Source organism: Pelophylax lessonae (assembly GCF_965119305.1).
Source record: "Pelophylax lessonae genome assembly, chromosome: 5".
NCBI lineage: Eukaryota > Metazoa > Chordata > Amphibia > Anura > Ranidae > Pelophylax > Pelophylax lessonae.
Window position 1 is genome coordinate 341165054 of NC_138772.1, and position 14634 is coordinate 341179687.

Here is a 14634-nt window from a genome sequence, read left to right on the forward strand (position 1 = left end):
CCATGTTGGGTCTGGGACATCATTTAGTTTTAACCCTCTAGGGGTCTCCATGTTAGTGTAGTACTCCATGTCTCCGTGTTAGTATACTAAGGAAGCAAGTATTGGGGTGAACAGTGTCCAGGTCCCTGTGGGAGTTTTGGGCATTGTATCTTCAATAATGTAGACTATCTCAAATAGGCTTTCCCCCCCGGGAAAACACCACGGCACTATCCACGTATTGGTTTATACCACAAAGCTATAAACCATTGCCAATATTTCTATTGCATACATTCCTGGAGTGGGCTTGAGGATAGTGGGTGCTGCCACTTGGAGACTGGAAAACCTGACAGATCAGTGTACATTTTTGCCTTCAAATCGAGTCCAAAAGTTTTATTCCAGACTGATCACATTACAGTGGAAATATGCAATGTTTGTAGGCCCCTTAAGACCCCTTCGTCAGCCATGTGGCATTGTACTTCTCCGCTGTGATGTGATCATTCTTTTTTTAATTCTTTATTTAGGGAAATATAAAGGCATACAATTAGTGACAGAGCAAAGTATCTCAGGTGCAAATGAGAGTTCAAACCAACTTGCACACATAGAAATAATTCATACTGCATCAGGGAAGATCAATAGTATACATGTAAAGTGATAAACAGCAATAAACAACTGTGGGGTAAAAGTCTCACAAGGAAATGGCAGATATCTCCTGTGCCTGCATGTTACCAGTGTTTGTAAGTTGCTACTTTCCAAGATTTTCCAGATTAAGGTAAAAAGAAAAGGAGAGAAAAAAAAAAAGGAAAGACGAAGTGAGGCGAAAGAGAATATGGAAAAAAAAGGTGGGGAGGAGGGAGGGAAAGCCAGACTATTATACAGTAGTAGTGCACACATTGCAGTTGGGCCATAGATGCACTTTACAATCCGATCCCAAAGGACAAGCCATGGGGTATTCCTCATGTATTGTAAGGCAGCTCTACTCGGAGGGACGTAACAGCTCTTGCAGAGGAGCGCGAAAAAGCCGTCCAAGAGTACGAAGCATTACAAAACTTTTCTTCTTTGTTGTATAAAGAAGCTGTAAGGCTTTCCATGTCCATAGGTTCTATGTTTGCAGAAACATTCTATAGAGAACTTCAGGAGCCTGGTGCCATCATGAAAGGATCTTGGATCCCTGCTCCTGAAATGTAATAATTCCTTCAATTTGAGCAGGTGAGAAGGTCATACTCAGCAGGAAGCTAAAGTACTCTGTAAGAGTTAGACCCATGCAGTGGGCATATGGCTGCATAGAATCAACCATGTCTGATTGAACCAAGTAACCCAAGTAAAAAAAAACTACCAGCAAGTAGCAGACTGAGCATCATCAATCCAGTAGCCTTTACCTGGGTGTGCAAACAGGCAGGAGCCTAGTGGTAGTCAGGAGAAGTAGTGTTGCCTTGCCTGTAGGTGGTGACTGGTCTCCTGTCTAGACCATGCGCTAGGGAAACCTGTGACCTCACTGTGTTTGAGTCAGGTGGGTAGGTATTCTCTGACATACCCAGCCTGGAACCACTGTGTTGAGTGTCTTAGACTACTCTGTTGCATAATAGTGGTGTATTCCCTGTCCAAAGGCCCTTTGGTCATGTAGTGTGAACCAGAGCTCAGGGTAGGTTTCCAATTCCCTTGGCTGAAGGTTGTCCATGCACAACTCCTGGCATGGGAACTGGCATATTAATTGCAGTCAGGAAATGATACAGGCTTTTACCAGTGCCAATGGGCCCTATGTTTTTATTGTGGCCTCAATTAAAATAATTTGAGGCATTCTTTATTTTGGGAGACTTTTTAGCACTTTTAATAAAATCTATTTTATCTATTGGGCTGTTTCCAATCGGCAGCTAAGTGTTTACTGCCGCATAATGTATAGAAAGCCTATATTTTCTAAAATAACTAGGTACCAGGCCCACTGTAAAGATTGTGAGCAAATAGTGCCCCATTGGAAGACCCACTATTTAGAATTTCGTTGAAGATTTTTGGCCAGATTTCAAAATAACTTTCAAATAAAGCCTTGAAACAATTAACCATGTTGTATATATTATTATCATGATGTTATTTTATTGGAATTAGGACAAGCTGATGTGTGTCTATTAACAAATATTACATTGTAATAGCACCATAGATAACAATACCGGGGTGTCAAGGATGGAGATGCATTACTGACAAACAGCTCACTATGAACTATGAGAACTTCCCAATAAAAGCTTTTATACAATGTCATTTTTGGGAAATGCTAAATGGATTTCAGCAAATGATAACAGAAATATTGCTGAACTGGCTATATGCCAAGCGGTAGCCATAATTTGAGGTTTTCACAGAGAGTGGAGATAAATACCAACCTGTTATTTTGCAGAAAGCTCTATTTACTTTGACTGTTTTTATTAGCTTAAAGAAACACTACCAATGTAATTTATTTTTATTATCAAAATGTATAATTTTATTGAATTTCAAATACAAAAATACAAATACACTTCAGCAGTCTTATTACAACCATTGCCCAAATCCCCCTTCCTCCCAGGTTCCCTCCCACTTCCCCTTCCAATCGGAAATACTCGTCTATTCATCTATTATACCACCCCCCCCCTTTCTTCTTAATCTACCCATGTTCCCCCCCACGTACCCTAGTCCATCCAAATTACTAAATATTTACTTGTCTTACTAAACTCTGCCCACTTAACCCATTTATTTGAGAAACTCTCCATCTGATCTTCCTCTCTGCTTCCCAGGTACTCCATATTGTAGATATACTCAGCTCTTTTACACCAAATTCTAATTGTAGGGCTTTCAGGTTCTAACAATTTTTTTTTTTTTAATTTCCCCCTTTGCTGTGTTTAATAAGTTAGGGACAATCATGCTTTTATAATTTTTTTGTTTGATTTACCAGTTTTATGAAATAGACAAACCCACGGGTCATCGGTAATATCTACTCCTGTGATTTCCTTGATGTATTGTTGCACCTTCTGACAATAATTGCGGATCTTAGGGCAGTCCCACCAGATGTAGGCCATCGTAGCCAACATGCCACAGCCCCTCCAACATAGAGGGGACCTATCTGGTTGACATTTCTGCACTTTTACGGGTGTTATATACCATCTCAATAGACATTTATAGTTCATTTCAATGGTATTTACATTGACCGCATAATCATGGGCAGTTTTCTACAATACATTTACTTCTTGTTCTTTTAATCATGTTCCTAACTCCTTTTCCCATGTCTCTATGAATTGAGGTCTCCTCAGACCCGCCATTTATATTAGCATTTTATATATCTGGGATATGCTATGTTTAACTTTTGTTTGTGGGTTACATAGTTTTTCCACTAGGTTTAGGTTCTTCTCGGATCTATTTGGTTGTGGTAGAGATCCCACAAAGTGCTTTAACTGAGAGGAGCTCCATTCATTCAGGGACATGTTTCACCCACTAGTTTTAAGCTTGTGATATGATCTTATCTCCCCCCCCCCCCCCCCCCGTGTTCTATCTTTTAACTGTGTATTTTTGATTCAATTGCCAAAGTGTGTCTCATTCCCAGGTGCAAAGTATCTTGTGCCATCCAGTGATAGCAGTGGCAAATTGTATTCCCATTGTCTGTGTTTTCTGTCCCATATTTTATATACTACTCTAGTCATTTTGTGTGTAAGGTCACGTGTGTCCCTACATTGGGGTGGAATCCAAATATTTTATTTAACTGTGTGCTGCTTATTGTGGACTCTATCTTGACCCATCTTTTATCAGAATTTATTTTTGTCCATTCTATCATTCGTGATACTTTAACTGCGTTATAGTATCTTTTAATGTCTGGTGCCCCCCCCCCATCTTAACCATATTTATTTGTCCCATCCAGGATAGAGGTCGCATTGAAAGTTTTTTAATGTCTACTTTTATCTCGTTTAGCAAAGGAATCCTGGGCTCTTCCCTATTGCTGAGTTTTTTTTAATGCAACCCCTATCTCCTCCTGTGAGATTGGTACCTCAAGGTTGTTCTATTGTTATTCTAGGTAGTTTTGCCTCCTTTATAAATGCTTGCATCTTTTGTTTTCTCTTTTGTTCATCTTCATGTGACCCCTTTTGCCTCACTTTATATAAAGCACCATATTAGCTGTGGAATGCATTAGCTATTTCTGTTGTTGAATATACCATTTCTCCTCTATTATTTTTTTATTTTTTCAATACAGTTGATCGATTGTTTATGCTTTTGAGTTCTTGCTAAATATTTCCCTGGCTTATTTCCGCCAGTTATATCTATCTCTGGCGACTCTGCTAAAGACCCGTCTTGTCTCTTCTTCCATTAGCTCTTTTAATTCATCCCTTTTTATTACTAGGGCTTGTTGTGTCTCCACTTCTAAATTTTTTTGTGTTCTTGTTCTAGCTCATGTATTTCTGTTATTAGTCTATTTGTATTACTAGCTCTTTCCCTTTTCTTCTTAGAGCCTATCAGTATCAATACGCCCCTGATGTATGCCCTATGAGCTTCCCACACTGTCGCTTCTGATATGTCTGGGGTTTCATTGCGGTTAAAGTACGGATCCAATTATTTTCCTATTTTTCCTATACTGCTACATCTTGTATCAGTTCTTCATTAAGCCTCCAAATATCTGTGGTCTTCTGAGGTCCATTCAGTCTTTTTTTCATGATTACTGGAGCATGATCTGAAAATGTCATAATTTCTACTGAGGTTCTGATGACTGATTCCAACATTTTATGTTCAATCATGATGTAGCCTAGTCTTGAGTACATCCCGTGCACAGGGGAGTGGAATGAGTAGTCCCTTTCTCTGGGGTGTTGAGTTCTCCATACATCTACCATTTGACAGTGAAACAATTTCCTGTGCACAAGATGTACAGTCCAAGTGTGGGTCTATCTCCTGTCAGGATCAGTTTACTTTTTTAAACTGCATCAACTTTTCTAATATTATTTTCAAATGAGCCCTCGAGTTTTTGTTTGGGCAGTATATGTTTGCCACCCTGCATTCCATTCCCTGCATTTTTCCCTTCAAGAATATATACCGTCCCTCTGGGTCAACCAACCTGTCTTCCAAAGAAAGCCTAACATTCCTTGCCATACCAATTGCTACTCCCTTTGCTCTCTTAGATGCTGAGTCTCCATAAAACCATATTGGGTAATATTTTGAGTATAATTTCACATTTGTATCTTGTGTTTTATGTTTCTCCTGTAGAAATATTATACTAGCAGAGTAATACCTGAGTTCTTCTAAAACCTTGTGCCTTTTAGTTGCCGTATTTAATCCTCTTACATTATATGTTACAAAGTTTAGGGTATTTGTTGTCTCTCCTCCTCCTCCCTCCTCTTGTATTCTATCTCCCTTTTCCTCCACTTTCGATCTACATCTAGTGCGGAAACATGGCCTTTTCCTTAAGATTATATGAGTAGGCTTGGACCAGGGGTTAGAAGAGGAGATAACATCAACCAGTAGTTTTACCAATTTTGCACACAGTTTTCTTCTTCTTAACTTCCCCCTCCTAAACCCGCTACTCCCCTCCCTTTACCCCCATTACCTCCCTTCCTCCTCCCCCCACCATCCTGCTGCTATACTTAACATGGTGTAAGATTGACCAACTAATGGTCCTGGAGTAATCAATAGTACCCCTGTTGGGCACTCCTTACCCATCTACTCCTATACCTCTCTGTGGTGCTCTATCCAATGCGCTTGTAGAGCTCATTCTCCCTGGTTCGGGAGAAAAAGTTCAGGGCCCAACTAGGTTTCCCATCCTTAAGTCCCTTGCACTATCCTGTTCCCCCCCCCTGCCTGCCAGCTCCCCCCCCCCCACTACTCCTTTCTACCTATATCTATCTTTATTCAGCTTTATAGTTCAATTTTATTTTCTTCTATGCCTTTTGCCACTGTTCTTCCTCTAGTATTATTTCTTCTGTCATATATTCGGACCAGCCTTGGATATTTAGTAATGGAATTTCTAGTTTTTTACAGAAGCCCTGCAGGTATTTTGGAAATCTTAATCTTGCCGTATGGCCTTCCTTCCGGCCAATCAGTCTGGAAAGCTCCAGTTGTACCATACTCCATGGTTTTGCATAAACTCCAGGAGTGATTTCATTAGTCTCCTTCTTCTTAGTGTGTCCCGAAACAGATCTGTAAAGATCTTAATATTAGCACCTTCATATTTTATGGATGTTTTTCTTTTCAGACCCTCCCAGATTTGGACTTTTTCTGAATAATTCTGGAATCTTATATGTACATCTTGTGGTGCTTCTTCTGGTGCGCCTTTTGAACTTTTAACCCGGTGTACTCATTCCAATTTTTTATCTGTTCAGCTTCTCCTCTCTCCAGAATTGGATTAAGTATTATCCTCATTTTCTCTGCTAAATCCTCTCCATGTGTTGGTTTGGGTAGGCCTCTAATTCTTAGGTTCTTCCTTCTGTTCCGGTTTTATTGGTCTTCCAATTTATATGCCAGGTTTCTCTGTTCCGTTTTTAGGTCCTTCATCTCTTTTTTTAATTTGTTTATTATTTATATGTAACTTTCTTGTCTTTTCTCCATTTCTTCCACATGCAAAAGTAAGTGGCCCAGGTCATTATGTACTGTATTGTTGTAATTTCTGTTTGTAAAGACTTTTCTAACGCAGCAAACATAGTGACCATTTCCCCCTTTGTGGGCAATTGGATATTCACCCCTTGTTCCACTGTGGGGTTTTGCTCCGGGTCACTCTCCAGATCCTGCTCCAATCTTAACTGCCCTGTGGTGTTTATGTCAGATGACGGTCTTTTCTGTCCACTTTTTTCTTACACTTTTTTCTTTTTGTCTTACACAGATTGTTTGTTTCTCTGGAACCTGTTTATCTAGGCCATCTTCTTGCGTCATGTATTTTTTGTTTGTTCCAGGGCTAGCACTCACTTTGGGTGACTTTACCGTCGCTCCACCTTTTACTGTTTTGCCTCTCATGTTCAGCACTGTTCAGCCCCGCTGAACTCATAAGCCCCTGTGGTGTTCCTATGCTCCCGGTGTGGTTGTTCAAGATCAACAGTCAGTGCAGTGAAAGTCCACAGCTTAGCTGTCGCTGTGTGTGCCAATAGAAATACACAGCCCAGCTCAGGATTTAGCCTGCAGGTGTGCCTCTATAGCAAGCAGTTTACTATGGGGGGCAAAAAAAGAAGAGGATGAGCCTAGAGCACCAGCGGGAGACCCTAGAAGGGGTTTGGGGCCACTACCAATAACAATAATATGTTTGCTATTTTAGAAAAAAAAAAAGCTTTTACAAACCCTTTAATTTAAAATAAAATGCTTGCTTGCTCTAAAAGTGGTATTTTATAAATACACAGGGTGTTTCCTACATTAACCCCTAAGGTTATTGCTTTTAACACTTTTATGATTCAGGTGCTTCGTGTGTTTAATGTACTAGTGCATCTCTTGGTTTTTTTAACAAACACCAAGCTTCTTCTAGCTGCCAGGGTTGAAAAGGCTATACTAAGCTGAGCATATGTAGAGTTTGGGAATCACTGGCCTTTTTAATTTCCGTTGCTTCTCTTGCCAGGCCAGACAGAGGCTAAAACAACATAAATGCTGGATGTTCTCCTCCTTCCACTACCTATTAAATGTTTTTTTGAACTACCTACTTCCTTGGTGTTTTCCATTGGTTCTATAATATTCAAAGGGAAGTCAAGGTTCAGGTCCAAATTCTTCTCTTCTCTATTGGTCCTCACTCCTGGACTGTGCCAAGCTAAGAAATGATGTGTAAGCAATGCGCTGTCCAGGAACATTGTAGCCCAGGCAGTGGATAGGAGGAAAGTAGGTGTCAATTGACCTACAAGAGGACACTTCATAAGTTTGCAGAAAGATGAATTAGCGGGGTACAGTACTGGAGAGGATGTGAATATTGCAGAAAAGCCTTTTTTTTTTTCTTTATGTGCTGATCTCCTTTTTAAATTTTTTTTTTTTTTTTTTTTTTTTTACTAAAGTCTTGGGCTTCACTCACCTACTTCTTTTTCACAATTCTTTGGTTGATTTTTTTTCTGCTTGACCTGCCCAGTTTTGAAATACTTCACATAGGTTACTCATGTTGACTTTGTGTTCGCAATATAATGGCTGTTTATTTTATTTTATCCTAACCCAAAGCTGGTACTCATGAAATATTTAAAGATTAGCTTTATTGAAAATTAAGCATACCAGTAGATAAATTACAACAGATTTTTTAGATAAAAAAATTTGAAATTTACACTTTGTTTGATCTTACTCATCCCAAAAAACACCTTCAGGGTTGCTCACACCCATTGACGCATCTTGACATCTCCCATGGTTTTGTTTGTACAAAGAATTTAGAAAATGAGTCATTGACACATAAAGCCAAGGTACTTTGAAGCTTAAAAAAAAAAAAAAAACAGAATATAAAGTAACAGAAACAAAGATAGAATCATGTCTTACCTATAAAAATGTAAAGTGATTTACATAATACAAAACAACCCTTTAATATGTTGATTTTTTTTTTTTTACCTTTTTATCTACTTCTGCCTGGTTGGCTAGTAAATGCTTAAACATCCTAATTTGGTACTAAGTTTAAAGTGAACATGTGGATAGGCTAGGAACCTTCCAATATTTACCTACTGTTATCAAGCAGTAAACAAACTTTAAAACAAGCCTTCTCTGACATCTATAGCAGTGGTAGGTAGTGAAGCAATTCATCCCTAAAGTTCAGAGCAGAGTTACTACAGTCATTCTCATTCAAGGTCTCCTTCCCATGGGCAATTATGCGCATACAGAGGATTCCAGTGGCAAGAATCAGCAGAATCTTGTGGCTGTGATCACAGGTGTATGTGAACAGTCATGAGTCTGACTGTTCAGCCTGTACAAAACAGTGATGGGCTGAGAGGAACCGTTGCTGCTCGCATGTATCCATACAAACAGCGGTTATCTGCAGTGAGGGATGAATGAGCGACTCTGGATGTATCGGACTACATTCAGGATCGCTAATCTGTCCTTAGGTGCAGGTAATCACTGGTTATGCAGATACTTTGAAAAATCAACGGTTCCTCTTAGCCTTTTAATTGCTTTGTTCGGGCTGAGCTACTCCAGCTGTTTGCATATACTGATGGTTCTGGCCACTGGAATCTGTTTTGGGCACATATTTGCCCAAGTTAAAGAGGCCTCTGCCAGCTGAACTCACTCAGCACTACCTTCGAGAATTCCTGCTCTGCATTTACGTCATTAGAGACTAGAAAGCTGTCAAATTACTGCTGGAGAAGTTGAGTTACAGACATGGCTTCTCTACTTCAGCAGAACTTTGAGGATACATTTCTCCACAGTGCCTGAAGATATACAGGTCAGTAAAGTTTTATTTTAAAGCTCCTTTGCTGTTTGTTAAGTACATGAAAATATTTGAATTTCCATAGCCTGACCACATGTTCACAAGTTTAATACCATTTGAGTATGTCTAAGCATTTAACAGTTATAGTGGAATTCCAGGCTATACCTAACTAATCTTAAAATGCTCCTTCCCCCTCCTAACATATATGCTGACTAACCTGTGTAAGAAAGATTTATATACCTATTTTCAGCCCACTCCAGTCTGGTCATGTGATCTCCCCTGTGTCAGCCAGAAACGGCCAGGTACAGGGGAGAAGAGAGAACCCTCGACAATGACTGGTAATGCCTGAGAGCAGTGACATCACCCATAGGCTCCTGTGGCCCATCTGTTGTTGGCAATCCTTCCTCACCCCTGCAGCTACCACTTGCTGACACAGATGAGACCACGTAATCAGACCGGAGCTGTCTGAAAATAGGTAAGTATATACCTCTTTCTTACACAGGTTAGTCAACATAAGTGTTAAGGAGGGGAGGGAGCATTTTTGAAACTAGTTGGGTATAGCCTGGAATTCCAGATGAAAAAAAAATCACACTGTTAGGAAAAAGTGAAATGTTAAAAAAAAAAAAAAAAAAAAACAACTAAATATTAAGGATGGGTTTAGTTTTAAATGTAAAATAAATTACATTTTAATGGGTAAGAGATGATTCTAACTCTATTCTTACTTTACATTCAGGTTCTAACAGTTTCAAAATAATTTGACTGAATGTGTCTGTAACAATTACCACAAGGCACAGAAGCACACCATGCATTATCTCATTGTAGTAGTATTTTTTTTAATTGTACCCAAACAAACCTCTGTTACACCTGCTTTGTTACATGCGACAAAACTTGGTAACTCACTACTGAATATTATGGTGCGCTGTATTAGTAAAAATAGCGCAAGTGTTTTTTTCCAAAGCGTTGTAAGGCATTGGCAACCCACGCAAATTAATAAATTACCTTAACACAATTCTTATTGAGGTATGGCATAATGCACAATAACACATGTGTGTTGACTGTTGACTTATTGCACCGGACTTAAAAGCTTTGAGACATTAGGGTTGCCATACATGGGCTTGTTTTCATAGAGTTGATTTGATAAATGTAAAAGATAATATCAAAGTAAATTTACCTAACCTTTACAGTGGACAACTTTTAATATGAAGTACCTTATAACATATTAATATTAAGGGAATAATACTAATTGAATACATAGCATTTAAATCCTTCTGGCAATAGTAGGAATTAAAAGAAAGCTACAATTATCCATCATTGGCCTATATACATTTTCTGTCAGCACTATAACTAATTAGCAGAAATTGAGATTGCTCGTGCTCTTGATTACATTAACAGGTCAATGCCCAAATGCCAGACATTATTTATACTTTGGAATGAGTGGGGAGAAAGGTTATAACCTTTATCAGGTTTTACATGCTGTGTCCCCTTATAGGAGATTTTTAATCACTTCCTGTTCTTTTGTAAGTAAGGGGAGATATTGTTAATAATGACACAAAGAACAATAAAATCATACCTAATGTTAAAAACCTTCCTTGCTGTAACAGAAACTTTAGATTTATTTACTGTCTGTTTCCCCTTTGGGGAGATATCCCCTCTTTGCCTGTCCTTCCTGACACCTAACAGATAAACAGGTAATGAGGAGATTTTCCCTGTCAGTTCTTTCAACAGCCTGTCAAATAGAGAGGAAGTGAGAAGAAATTTCTCTATTTGAGTAGTGATGTCGCGAACCTAAAATTCGCGGTTCGCGAACGGCGAACGCGAACATCGGCAAATGTTCGCGAACCGGCGAACCGCCATAGACTTCAATAGGCAGGCGAATTTTAAAACACACAGGGACTCTTTCTGGCCACAATAGTGATGGAAAAGTTGTTTCAAGGGGACTAACACCTGGACTGTGGCATGCCGGAGAGGGATCACGCAAAAAAAAGTTCTTAAAAATTATAATTTTTTGATAGAGAGCCAATTATTGGAAAAATTAAAAAAAAATAAAAATAAAAAATTTCTTTGGATTTAGCATCTGGGGGGTCTAAAAAGTGTACCTGTGAAGTTTCAGCTCTGTAGCATGTCCAGAACCCCTAAAAAACAGCATTTTTCTTATATTTTCAGGAATATGGCTTCTCTGCGGCTGGCTTTTTCTCTTGCAGGCATTTATCGGGCATTTTTTTAGGCAGGCATGTCATTTTTTGTATTTAGTGTCTGGGGGGTCACAAAAGTGTACCTGTCAAGTTTCAGCTCTGTAGCATGTCCAGAACCCCTAAAAAACAGCATTTTTCTTATATTTTCAGGAATACGGCTTCTCTGCGTCTGGCTTTTTCTCTTGCAGGCATTTATCGGGCATTTTTTTAGGCAGGCATGTCATTTTTTGTATTTAGTGTCTGGGGGGTCACAAAAGTGTACCTGTCAAGTTTCAGCTCTGTAGCATGTCCAGAACCCCTAAAAAACAGCATTTTTCTTATATTTTCAGGAATACGGCTTCTCTGAGGCTGGCTTTTTCTCTTGCAGGCATTTATCGGGCATTTTTTTAGGCAGGCATGTCATTTTTTGTATTTAGTGTCTGGGGGGTCACAAAAGTGTACCTGTCAAGTTTCAGCTCTGTAGCATGTCCAGAACCCCTAAAAAACAGCATTTTTCTTATATTTTCAGGAATACGGCTTCTCTGCGGCTGGCTTTTTCTCTTGCAGGCATTTATCGGGCATTTTTATAGGCAGGCATGTCATTTTTTGTATTTAGTGTCTGGGGGGTCACAAAAGTGTACCTGTCAAGTTTCAGCTCTGTAGCATGTCCAGAACCCCTAAAAAACAGCATTTTTCTTATATTTTCAGGAATACGGCTTCTCTGCGGCTGGCTTTTTCTCTTGCAGGCATTTATCGGGCATTTTTTTAGGCAGGCATGTCATTTTTTGTATTTAGTGTCTGGGGGGTCTAAAAAGTGTACCTGTCAAGTTTCAGCTCTGTAGCATGTCCAGAACCCCTAAAAAACAGCATTTTTCTTATATTTTCAGGAATACGGCTTCTCTGCGGCTGGCTTTTTCTCTTGCAGGCATTTATCGGGCATTTTTTTAGGCAGGCATGTCATTTTTTGTATTTAGTGTCTGGGGGGTCACAAAAGTGTACCTGTCAAGTTTCAGCTCTGTAGCATGTCCAGAACCCCTAAAAAACAGCATTTTTCTTATATTTTCAGGAATACGGCTTCTCTGCGGCTGGCTTTTTCTCTTGCAGGCATTTATCGGGCATTTTTTTAGGCAGGCATGTCATTTTTTGTATTTAGTGTCTGGGGGGTCACAAAAGTGTACCTGTCAAGTTTCAGCTCTGTAGCATGTCCAGAACCCCTAAAAAACAGCATTTTTCTTATATTTTCAGGAATACGGCTTCTCTGCGGCTGTCTTTTTCTCTTGCAGGCATTTATCGGGCATTTTTTTAGGCAGGCATGTCATTTTTTGTATTTAGTGTCTGGGGGGTCACAAAAGTGTACCTGTCAAGTTTCAGATCTGTAGCATGTCCAGAACCCCTAAAAAACAGCATTTTTCTTATATTTTCAGGAATACGGCTTCTCTGCGGCTGTCTTTTTCTCTTGCAGGCATTTATCGGGCATTTTTTTAGGCAGGCATGTCATTTTTTGTATTTAGTGTCTGGGGGGTCACAAAAGTGTACCTGTCAAGTTTCAGCTCTGTAGCATGTCCAGAACCCCTAAAAAACAGCATTTTTCTTATATTTTCAGGAATACGGCTTCTCTGCGGCTGTCTTTTTCTCTTGCAGGCATTTATCGGGCATTTTTTTAGGCAGGCATGTCATTTTTTGTATTTAGTGTCTGGGGGGTCACAAAAGTGTACCTGTCAAGTTTCAGATCTGTAGCATGTCCAGAACCCCTAAAAAACAGCATTTTTCTTATATTTTCAGGAATACGGCTTCTCTGCGGCTGTCTTTTTCTCTTGCAGGCATTTATCGGGCATTTTTTTAGGCAGGCATGTCATTTTTTGTATTTAGTGTCTGGGGGGTCACAAAAGTGTACCTGTCAAGTTTCAGATCTGTAGCATGTCCAGAACCCCTAAAAAACAGCATTTTTCTTATATTTTCAGGAATACGGCTTCTCTGCGGCTGTCTTTTTCTCTTGCAGGCATTTATCGGGCATTTTTTTAGGCAGGCATGTCATTTTTTGTATTTAGTGTCTGGGGGGTCACAAAAGTGTACCTGTCAAGTTTCAGATCTGTAGCATGTCCAGAACCCCTAAAAAACAGCATTTTTCTTATATTTTCAGGAATACGGCTTCTCTGCGGCTGTCTTTTTCTCTTGCAGGCATTTATCGGGCATTTTTTTAGGCAGGCATGTCATTTTTTGTATTTAGTGTCTGGGGGGTCTAAAAAGTGTACCTGTCAAGTTTCAGCTCTGTAGTATGTCCACAACCCAAAAAAAACAGCATTTTTCTTATGATTTTTAGTAGAAAACTAATGCAGTGTCTTTCCAGCTGTCTTTTTTTCTTTCTGGCAAGCTGAAATATGATATGCCAAGGCAAACATGCCTATCAGTTGAGCTATGACACAGACAACACTGCACACATGGGGAAATATGTAAAACAAAAAACAGGAAAAGGAAATTAGGTGACAGTAACAAAACATGATATTGTGATTGGCCAAATAAAAAGTCACCTCGCGATGAGGTCGCGCCAAAGTCGCGCTAAGTCGCGCCAAAGTCGCACTGGAAGCGACGCTACTTTAGTGGTAGCGGCAGTGTAAACCAGCACTAAAACATCCAGTGTGTGAATACGATCAGGTATGATGTTTTATCGGTCAAGTAGTGTAAGGGTTACGCCCGTTGCCCGCTTCACAGTGACAGACCAAACTCTGACAGACCAAACTCCCCGTTTAACAGTCAGTCAGTCCATTTGCACAACCGCAAACTCCCAATTTGCACAAGGTTGGATACCAAGCTAGCCATGTCCCGTTCCTTGTCCTCACTGACATCATTGAAGGTCTCTTCCTCCACCCAGCCACATACAACACCAAGGGTCCCCGAAAGGTGAGAACAAGCCCCCTGGGACGCCTGCTGTGGCTGGTATTCCACCTCCTCAAAGCCACCTTCCTCCTCTGACTTCTCTTCTTCAGACTCCTCTCTCTGCGTTGCCACAGGTCCAGCAATTGACAACGACAAGGCTGCTTCTGGTGGTGATGAGGACCACAACTCTTCCTCTTCATGCTCATCTACAGCCTGATCCAGTACTCTTCGCAGGGCACGCTCCAGAAAAAACGCATATGGGATGAGGTCGATGATGTTGCCTTGGGTTCGACTGACCACCAGGGTTGTCATCTC

General features: G+C 40.0%; 1 protein-coding gene across 1 annotated transcript in view; it reads left to right on the forward strand.

The window, feature by feature from the left end:
- GMPR (guanosine monophosphate reductase) overlaps positions 1–14634 on the forward strand; it is a 100207-nt gene that overhangs the window by 26699 nt on the left and 58874 nt on the right. The gene's annotated exons all lie outside the window — the stretch shown is intronic.